Here is a 9,588-nt window from a genome sequence, read left to right as displayed (position 1 = left end):
TAAACAACTATTTGGCAGATTTAAAATAATTCCATGCCAGAAAATTACACAGGCTTACAAAAGGCAGGAAACAAAAGAAACATCTGGTGGTATGTTTCTTTTTGTCATCTTGAGTAGTGTGCAGAGAAAAAAAAATAAGGCAAAGCTAGATAGCTGCATATGACAACACAAGCGTCGGCAGAATCAGACTGATAGAGTACACAGATGAACCTGTACAGACTGGGAATGCTGATATTTGCAAAGCACGCAGCTATCATTCATTTTGCATAGCACTTTGTGATATTACAGTAACACAATTCCCTCACTCCGCAAACCTCAGAGTTAAGCACAGATTATTACGGCAGGTAAATTGCACTGGGCAACGTAATCCCAAAATATATCTGCAACAAATTTTAAACTGCTTGTCCCTGTTGTTCTGCCTTTTTCAGTCCCAATGAGGCTGCAACATCCCATCTTCAGTCGTTCATCCCTAAACTTCCATGCTCTAGATAACAGCAAGTAGAAGGCTGCCTGAACAAGGCATGCTGGAGTTTGTCTTTTCAAAGGTTAAGGAAAAAAGACATGGCCATGCTGACGTTAAAATCCCTTGCAATATGCAGGGCTTATCTTCTCCTGCTGACTGTGCAGGAATTTCAACTATGCAGTCATATGCTCTCATATGTTGGATGATGGCTAAAAAGTCCTGATTCAATAACATGATCCCTGCACATCCCATGCTTGCAGTTTAATTTGTGTTGCAGTTGCGTGGCTGACACAGAATAACCATTCACCGAATTTACATGTTTTATTCTTAATTCAGATGCGTGAGGAATGATTAAAAAACTTGTAAGATTTATGAGTGATATCTCCAATACACACATGCCCTAAACTGGTGCCTAGCTTTCAGGCCGGTATGTATAATCGGATATATATTTAAAAGTACACAAGCAAGAATCGTACCATCAGCCTGTGGCTCGGACTGCGTCGCCTCCAGCAGCGGCTCCCCGTCACTGTCAAATGGGTTATATACCCTCGTTCCCATATGGGACGCCACGTCTCCAACGCGGTTAAACTCTTCGTCCAGCTGGCTGTGTGGTGGCGGGCTGCCCCTGAGAAAGGGCAATGAAATTAGGCAATAATGTTACTGAAAATTCCTTAATTTTCGAGCACCTACAAACGAGGCAAATGTCACATGAATACTATATGAGTTTAGCGATACAAAGCAAGAACGTAGCCAGAAAATGAGCAAAACGCGACCAGAAAATGAACAACATGAGTGCGTGTGTGTTCCTTTTGCATCATTTTCACGTCGCCATCCGTGTTGCGGAAAGCTGCTTCGCAGAAAGCACAAAGGATGACAAAATTAAATGCGATGATGATGATGATGGAGCAAAATAATGAAAGCAGACCTCACCTATGCCGAAAATCTTTTTCATGAAGTTTCCCCAGCACTTGCGCAGCTAGGCTTCAGTGCGGGGCCGAACGTCGGTGCGGCAGTTGTACTGCTCATTGAGAAGCTTCCAGGCCTTATTTTTCTCCAGGGAGGCCCCGTCGCTCTGTTTTGCAAAGTCCTTCAGGACGCGGCGCTCGCTCTCCGTAAACTTTTTTTTTGTTCCATTTAATTAAAGCACAAACAACCAAAAGGCACAAGTGCACAAGCACAACACACGATGCACACGAAAATAAACAAAAACGGACGTCGACTCAACAAAGCAGCTTATAGGGACGGCTCAAGGAGGTCATATAATACTATTATGGGTGCGTTCCAATACTGCCAAGTAGACGGCTACTTAGACGTCTAGCCGGACAGCCGCCATCTTGGGACGCGTTCCATTTCTCACGAAGCAGTGAGAGCAGTCTAATGCCCAGCATGGCCTAATGCCGCAGCATGGCCTAGTAGTTTGGTCGTCCGCCACGGCTGCGGGAGGTGGCAGGTTCGAAACCCACTGACGGGTATCCACCGAATGGGTACAGGCAAACCCCGACCTGGCGACCGGTTCTTCCGTGGGGTGCAATCCTGGGAGAGGCTCCGTATATCCCGCAGCGCTCTTCGGAGCACGCATTCTGTTTCGAACAGCAGCCTGAAAAGGCTGAGAGTTGAGGCGTATTTGTCCTTCTTCCCGGTAATGTTGGACGTTAACCCTCCCAGAACGGATGCCCACTAATAAGACTGCTTCGCCGAAGTCGGCATCGATGCAGGCTAACTTGCTGTCTAAAGATGGCGGAGCTGATATACGCGGATGAGCGAGTCGTGCTTTTGCGGGCGTCGGACTGTACATGGAGTATAGGAAAGGAAAAATGTGAGTCATTTCATTATGTTTTTTGGTATGCAAACTAGTGGCTAATTAATTTGTGGACGTGCAATTCCTAGAAGTGAATCACGCAGGAGAAAATCGTGCAGTTGAGAGCTTTGCTACAGCAGCGGATGCTGTAGGTCTGTTTACGTGATCCGGCATCATCAGATGCCGGATCTTAATTAGCACCTTGATTTTAGAGATTAATACTCGTCGCTGTCGTTGAGTTCCTCGACGGGCATTAAGACAGCTGGCGTGACGGTTAAAAAATGTGTTCTAACCGGCATGCTGCGAATTGATTTTAGTCTTTGAAGGATTAAAGCTCGCTGCTGTCTTTAGGTTTCCCGCCGTCTCCACGTACGGCAGACAGCAGGTTTAATGACACGCATGTGTTTTCCTGTTGCAGTGTATATTAGCCGTATCGCATTTCGCGCATATTGATTACAGTCTTTCGTATTCTTTCTTATGTTTACAGGACCGTCTGGACTAGTACGTTCGAGGAGCATGTACAGTTTAGCATCAAGAATAAAAGAATAATCGCATATCTCTTTAGCGTCGTCTTCGGAGAGCGGCCCCGTCTGCTTCAAGTAGACTGACCGATACGCACATCCACCAGTCCGGTTTACGCGCAAAGTAATTGCAGAAAAAACGTGCAAACTTGTTGAAAATGCGTTTTTAATGATCGTTATTGCGCAGTTTGAGAAAAATTGTAGTACAACTGTTCATAAGCTTTAGTTACAATATTATGCCGCGAGGCGGCGTGAGCAGCAGACAAGTTCGAATACATGGACATGTAGACAGCTTCCTAAACGTCACACTAGACGTCTTGTTAGGCATCTAGAGTATTGGAACGCAGCCTATATATTATATAACCTCCTTGGGACGGCTGCCTATCATTGTGGCTAAACCAAAAGGAAACATGCATCAAAATTAGAGCCATGCTACCTAAGTTTAGGATAGAAAAAGTTATGAGTGCATGCACTAATGATGGAAGCTTTAATATTTTTAGCCCCACTACTATGCCTCTTACTTCTGCGGGTAAGGGCGCTTTCCGTAAGGATGCCGAGAGGTAGGTTTCTGAAACGCGGCTTGACCTTTCCCGTACCTTCCACTTTCGGTAACCTTTACGAAAGTCTCCTCTCGGGTGAAGGTAAGGTAAAGGTAAGGTCCGTTTGTGAATACGGCGTTTGTGAATTAATTCTTTGGCTGTTGTGGAATATTTGAAGCACAATAACACAGGCTTGGGCGCTATGTTTAGTATTGATGTACAGGACTTATTTTACTCATTACCTCATGACAAGCTCCTCCAGTGTGTTGATGTATAATAGAAGATAATGATGAACAAGCATTCATTTCGAAGTGCGGGGTATCTGTTGGGTCTTTTTAGAGCTGCTGTCATTTTATCTAAAATCCACCTTTGTTGCTTGGGAAGGAAAACTATCCAAAGAACTGGGGTGTGCATTGGCTCGAAGGTGGCTCCTGTGCTAAGTAGTATCTTTTTATCCTATGTGGACAGAGCTATAAAGGTTAATTTAGGTGACACTGTTAAACACGCCTTCCGATATGTCGACGATTATTTGGTTTTTGTTGAAGGCTGTGACAAGTAGACGAAACCTTAAAAACTTTTGTCGGCAATGGCTATGGTTTAAAATTTACCTTTGAAACCCCGGACAACAGTCAACTACAGTTCTTAAGTCATTCAGAAAACCCGATCCACCAGAGCCTCCCAGTAATGAGAAAATAAAGTGTGCAGTAATTCCGTATGTTCACAGATTATCCCACCGATTAAAACAAGTAGGCACTAGATATGGGGTACGGGTGCTGTTTTCAACTCCCTAAAAACTTGGAAAAATCTGTTATGGTCGATAGAAGAGCCAGATTAGAAAAACAAAAGTAGAGAGAAAGTAATAACAGTGCATTATAAAACGAGTTGCTGTTTGCACCTTGTGCCGAGCGAGTGGTATATGATGTACCGTTCACATAATTAGTCTTTAAAGGGGGCTCCTACCTCTAATTTGGCCCTGCATTATAGAGACTACAAACTTAACAATTCTAGCCCGTTGAACAAAATGCATGTGTACCTCTGTTCAATAGAACAAACATTCTGTATAGGCATTCCAATCGGCTAACAAGGGAATTATATGAGGCATATCATATTCACAAAAACTCCGACATGTGCGTCAGTACACCATCTGTTGTAATCCATGATTGTGAAATTCAGTAACAATGACTCTTGTGGTAGCCAAATGCCTCGTCATCTAATTAGTGACGTGCGTGAATGGATTAAAGAGATTCCCTCAGTCCCGATCTACTATCTAGCGAAACCACAGCAACACAGTGATTCGTTTTGTCATTTTGGGGGTAGGCGCACGCGCTGCTGGCTGCCTTGTGTGAGCTAGTTAACCTTGTGTTTTTTCCCAATAAACTTCAGTTGATAGTAGTGCTTGCCCTTCATGTCTTTCTCTTTGTGTCCCCTGTCGCAGCGCTTTCGAAAGTTTTCAAAGATGTACCAACTAGCTCAATTGTCCGTGTTGCACATGTTTTCGTCACTTCTGGTGCTACAGGTCCCCCTTTCGTGGTCCCGGATGCGTTGTAGATTTCAGAGCAACGGAAATAAGAATCATCTCACCCATGCCTGGTCAGCCGTCTTCTTTAGTGAAGATAGCCATGGTCCAACTGCGACCGGACTGCTCAGCGTCGTCATGGACTATCCAAGCTTGCTTTCATCATCAATAACTCAACCCTTTGACACGCTATTTTTTGTTTCGTTGAAAACAAACATTTTCCTGCCTAAATAGTATATTCAGGCATTAAAAAAGACTATCTGTTACTTTTCTGGCGTTAAATACTAATAGTTATTTTACTGCAAAAATGTGCACAATTTCTTACAAAGTGTCATAATTGATTAAAATAGTGACATCGAAATTCTGTGACCTATCAAGTAAACACCCGAAGGATCGTGGCAATAATTTTTTTCAAATGTGCACATTATGTTTGAAATTGTGAAAAAATGATACTATTGGTGGCAAAATGTCTTCACAAAAATGGCGGACGACGTGCTACTGTGCTCACTGTTCTGCGAAATTTTATTTACTGCATTCCCTATTATAGCATAAAAAACCACCCTATTTACCACATGAAAGATGCAAAGTTCGTCTGAAATATCACTCCTATGTCCAGTCACAAGAAAAGCTGCGAGTTTGCTTTGTACACAATTGTGTACAAAGCGTGTCCACGGGTTAATACTGTTATCACAGAAAATTACTGAATCCTAGGGTGAATCTGCTTTTGCACGTCATAGTCGCGTATTTCCCCGGAGAACACTCGGGCCGAAATGGACTAGGCGACGGGTGTCCCACACAAACGCACATTTAATACACCCTACGTGACACACGCTAGAACACAAAACTAACACACAACACGAAGGCTATAAATAAATACACACGACCCGGGCACACTTCTACCAGCGTCTACTACTAGCGTTCTACTATTCGTGGTCGGCGTTCGTACTCACTGTTGGTTCGGTGTGGCTGCGGCGCTCTATGGATCCAGTAGGCGGCGTCGAGGCGGCGTTCGCCGTGCTTGGGCTGGCGTCGCTGGCTGCGTAGTACAAGCTCCCGGTCCAAGCGCCCGTGAAGGGGATGCCGGTGTTGGCGTTGGGGGCACCACCCGGATGGGTGACAACAGCGCTGGAGATACCCCCTTATCGTATAGCAGGCGGTAGCTACCTCCGTTGACTCCTCGGAACGGGCTCAGGCACGGAAGTCCACGATGTGATGCCATAGAACGCGAGCTCACCGGAGCAGTAGCCGGCGTCGCTCTCTTCCAGCCGATGTGTCCCTGACCCGCCGGAGCCTCCGCTTCTCTGCTGTTCCCCCCGTGCCTCGCTCTCACTCGCCCTTTTATAGCCTCGGTGTTAGTCCACGTAAGCCTTGTCGTCGTCTTTTCCTTCTCTTCTCCACCAATCATCTCTCTGCACCTCACCGAATGCTTCTCCACCAATCATCTCTCTCCACCTCACCGAATGCTTCTTCCTCTTCTTCATTCTTCGGTTAATCCACGTCGTCTTCTTCACCCCTCTTTCCTTTAAAATTTAATTTAGGCTCCTTAATATATGTATGGCATTACCCCCTGACTAGGGTGCCATCCTTTGACCGCACCCACGCCGCCTTTTCTCGCTGCGGCGCCATTTTGAATCAGCGGGCGGGCGCTGTTGCTCGGTGCAAGCAGCTGTGCTTGCGTTGTGTTCCAGGCACAGTGGCTGCGGATTACTCGCTGGTGGTTTTACTTGTTTGAGAGTGTTCGACCGCATGATTGATGAGCTTTACCGTCATCGGTCACCCTTTATGCAAATACCAAGCTACAAGTAAACGGGCACCGAGTTCAATGCCATCCGCTCTTCCACTCTCTCACTTCCCCACTGCAGAGTAGCAGGCCAGATTAACCTCTCTGCATTCGAGGGCAGCACGCAGTCGTTTCACAGCCTTGCCGCAGCGGCAATTAAGATGCTTTCCATAAACAAAAATGTCCGCGACGAGGCAATCGTCGTTCTAAATGGCGTGTAGCTCGGCTGGCTGACTGATAAGCGCAGCCAATGGCCGCCGCCGCTTCGGGCTGGCGGTGAAGCTACGAAAACGAAACTACGCGGCCAGACTATCGGCCTACCGCCATGGGCCTGCCGATCGTAAAAACACCTGCAGTTGCGTGCATGTCATAAGGGCACCGATAAGCAATGTAACATGCAGTTCAGGCCCAGGGACGAGTATCTGGGCGATCGCTTAGTCGAGCACCGCATAGCGCGACACGGCACCACTTTTTCGGGGCCCGTGCGAATTGACCGATGCCAGCCCCTGTGGGCGTCCGAATAAACGAGCGCCCGACGCCGAGTGTTCCAGCTACTGCTGCTAAGGTCACAGATGTTTATATTTTAAGTAAAAATCGGAAGAGTTCGCAGGTATCACAATTTCTAAAAACGATTAACCTCAGGGCTGTGGCTCAACAAAGTTTTTCCATCTCGCTCCTGTTTCAAAATGCGCGCGTATTTGGCGGACACACAGCAACACCTGCGAGCACGCGGCATACTGCATGTTTACACCGAGTCACGTGTCAAGAGCGCTCACAGAGCGGGAGTACCCTTGCCGGCACTAACCTCCTCATGCTCTCGCGCCGCCAACCCATGCTGAGCCCAGCGCCCATGGGCCGTGCCAAACTTCGTTCATGGGGCCACGCGAGATTGATGGCCGATGGCCTTCCCTCCCAAAACAGCTTTCGCAGTAAGCGATGTCAGTGCACGTTAAAGATCCCCAGGTGGTCGAAATTATTCCGGAGCCCTCCACTAGGGCACCTCTCTCTTTCTTCTTTCACTCCCTCCTTTACCATTCCCTTACGGCGCGGTTCAGGTGTCCAACGATATAGGCACCCTGCGCATCTAACTCCCGCGCGTCCCTGTCAGGAAGGCGGGGGCAGTCTGACAGCTCGCGCTGTGTTGCGCGCGCCGTCGCGAAGCAGTTGTGCGCCTCCTTTCCGAGCACAAAATGGCTAATAACAACAGCAGGACACATTGCTGTGTAGTAGGATGCAGTAATACGTATCTGAATTCGCCTGGGACAAGGTTTTATGGATTCCCGACGCGACACTGGGAGACGGAACGGCGTGAGCGCTGGATTCGGCTTATTCGTCGCCAAAAGTAAGTTTGAGCTCCTTTTCTTGTTCTCATACCATGCTGTAGACATAGGGACTCGTTGCAGTTTTACAGTGCAGGAAAAATCAAGTTTTTTGGCACTGTCTTGATGCACTTTCGTGAACTTATATGACGATAGATAAAAAGCGCCGCAGCATCGTTCCTTGCAAACGTCTAGCGGAGTATCGTGAATATTTGTTGTTATTTTGAACTATGCAGCGAAGATGGTACGGATTGGATGCCTTCGAGGAAATCAAATATATGCAGCAGGCATTTTGTAAGCAATGCTAAATCGAATGAAGAAGGGCGCCCATCCTACGACCCAAGCATCTTTCCATCAGCGTACAAAAAAGCAAGCACAAGTGGTTCGTCCGGGCGTCATGACAGGTATGCTGACAAATGTATCAACTTCGGGTTCATTAATGTGTCTTGTGTTTTCGGGGCTAGATATTTTCTCCAAGAACGCGTAATTGGCCTGAAAAACGACAGCAGGCACATGGGTGCATGCAGGTGCGCTTGTAAAACTATCATATGTGTTCGCCACAATCTCGAACGTCTCCATTCCTGTCGTCTTGCTGCACATCTCTTAGACCATTTTAAATGTACTACGCTGCTGTATTTATTCCCCGTTCAGAGCGGCGTGTCACAATACTTTTTTTTTGCTCCGCCTGGTCGAGAGCTTAGTTGTTTTAATACATTGTGCTGGCGGCGGTGAGCGAAACGTCTGTTCGTTTGACGACTGACCTTGATTTCTTTTCTTTTTGCACTTCCGCTTAGTTTTGTTGCATAATATTTGCAGGCGAAAGGAAAGAGAGAGCAGAAAGCATGATCAGCAGATCGACGATGATCCTCGCCCACTGAATGCAGTTTCACCTGACGCCAACTCTCCACCGAGTGGCGGTGACGAAACTGCGTCACAAAAGTTTGCCGATGTACAGTACTCACGGATTGAAATAGGACATTCGGAGCGCGTGGCCGTCGCTTCATGGAGCGCCGCCCGTAGATGCTCATGGAACCAAGGTGGTGCATTGTGGTATGGCGCGAGGGGGAGAACATCTACAAAGCAGAATTGTTCCTTCCAGTCGCCAACGAGCCGGCCTGTGGTTTACCACATGCCTGCGTGGCACTGCAAGGCTTGCGCTTCGAATGTCCTATTTCAATCCGTGAGTACTGTACGTAGGTTTTCCTTCAAAGCAGCATTGAGCGTTTGCAAAACTGTGAGAGGTAGCTTATTTGCGCAGCGAAAACCACTTCACCATGGCAGCCAAGCCGGTTCCGGGGACAGAAAATAGGGTGCAGTGCTGTAGACACAATTCCTGCACATTTCTGCAATTTGTTACTTTCGCGATAAAGGTAGTTAAGTGCAGCTCTACCAAGCCATTCCTTAGCAGGTACAACTCACTCTCCCCGCGCTGCAATCGCGAAGGAAGGGTGCGCCAAGGCAATTCATGTCTGCATACACAGCGTACGGCTTGGACAGATGTCTTAGCGCTGCACCCAACTTCTCTTCCTAGGATAGGCAGCGTCTTCATGGTAGAGTTTTTGCTACGCAGGGAAGTTGACTCACGGAATCTATGTTAACAGCAGCCGCTGACCTGCTACTTTTTTTTTGTATTTCGTGCATTGCAGGCATGC

The 9,588-nt window shown here is 47.1% G+C and overlaps 1 long non-coding RNA gene across 3 annotated transcripts in view; it reads left to right on the top strand.

The window, feature by feature from the left end:
* LOC144128386 (uncharacterized) overlaps nt 1–8,880 on the top strand; it is a 70,190-nt gene extending 61,310 nt beyond the window's left edge. For all 3 annotated transcript variants that reach the window (XR_013313777.1, XR_013313776.1, XR_013313775.1), the window contains 3 exons: nt 2,749–7,959; nt 8,173–8,340; nt 8,753–8,880. This is a non-coding gene — a long non-coding RNA (uncharacterized LOC144128386). The remainder of the gene's footprint in view (nt 1–2,748; nt 7,960–8,172; nt 8,341–8,752) is intronic.
* Nucleotides 8,881–9,588: the final 708 nt, after the last annotated feature.

The sequence above is a fragment of the Amblyomma americanum genome, chromosome 4 (genome assembly GCF_052857255.1).
Source record: "Amblyomma americanum isolate KBUSLIRL-KWMA chromosome 4, ASM5285725v1, whole genome shotgun sequence".
Taxonomy (NCBI): Eukaryota; Metazoa; Arthropoda; class Arachnida; order Ixodida; family Ixodidae; genus Amblyomma; species Amblyomma americanum.
This window is presented reverse-complemented; position numbering and strand designations above follow the sequence as displayed.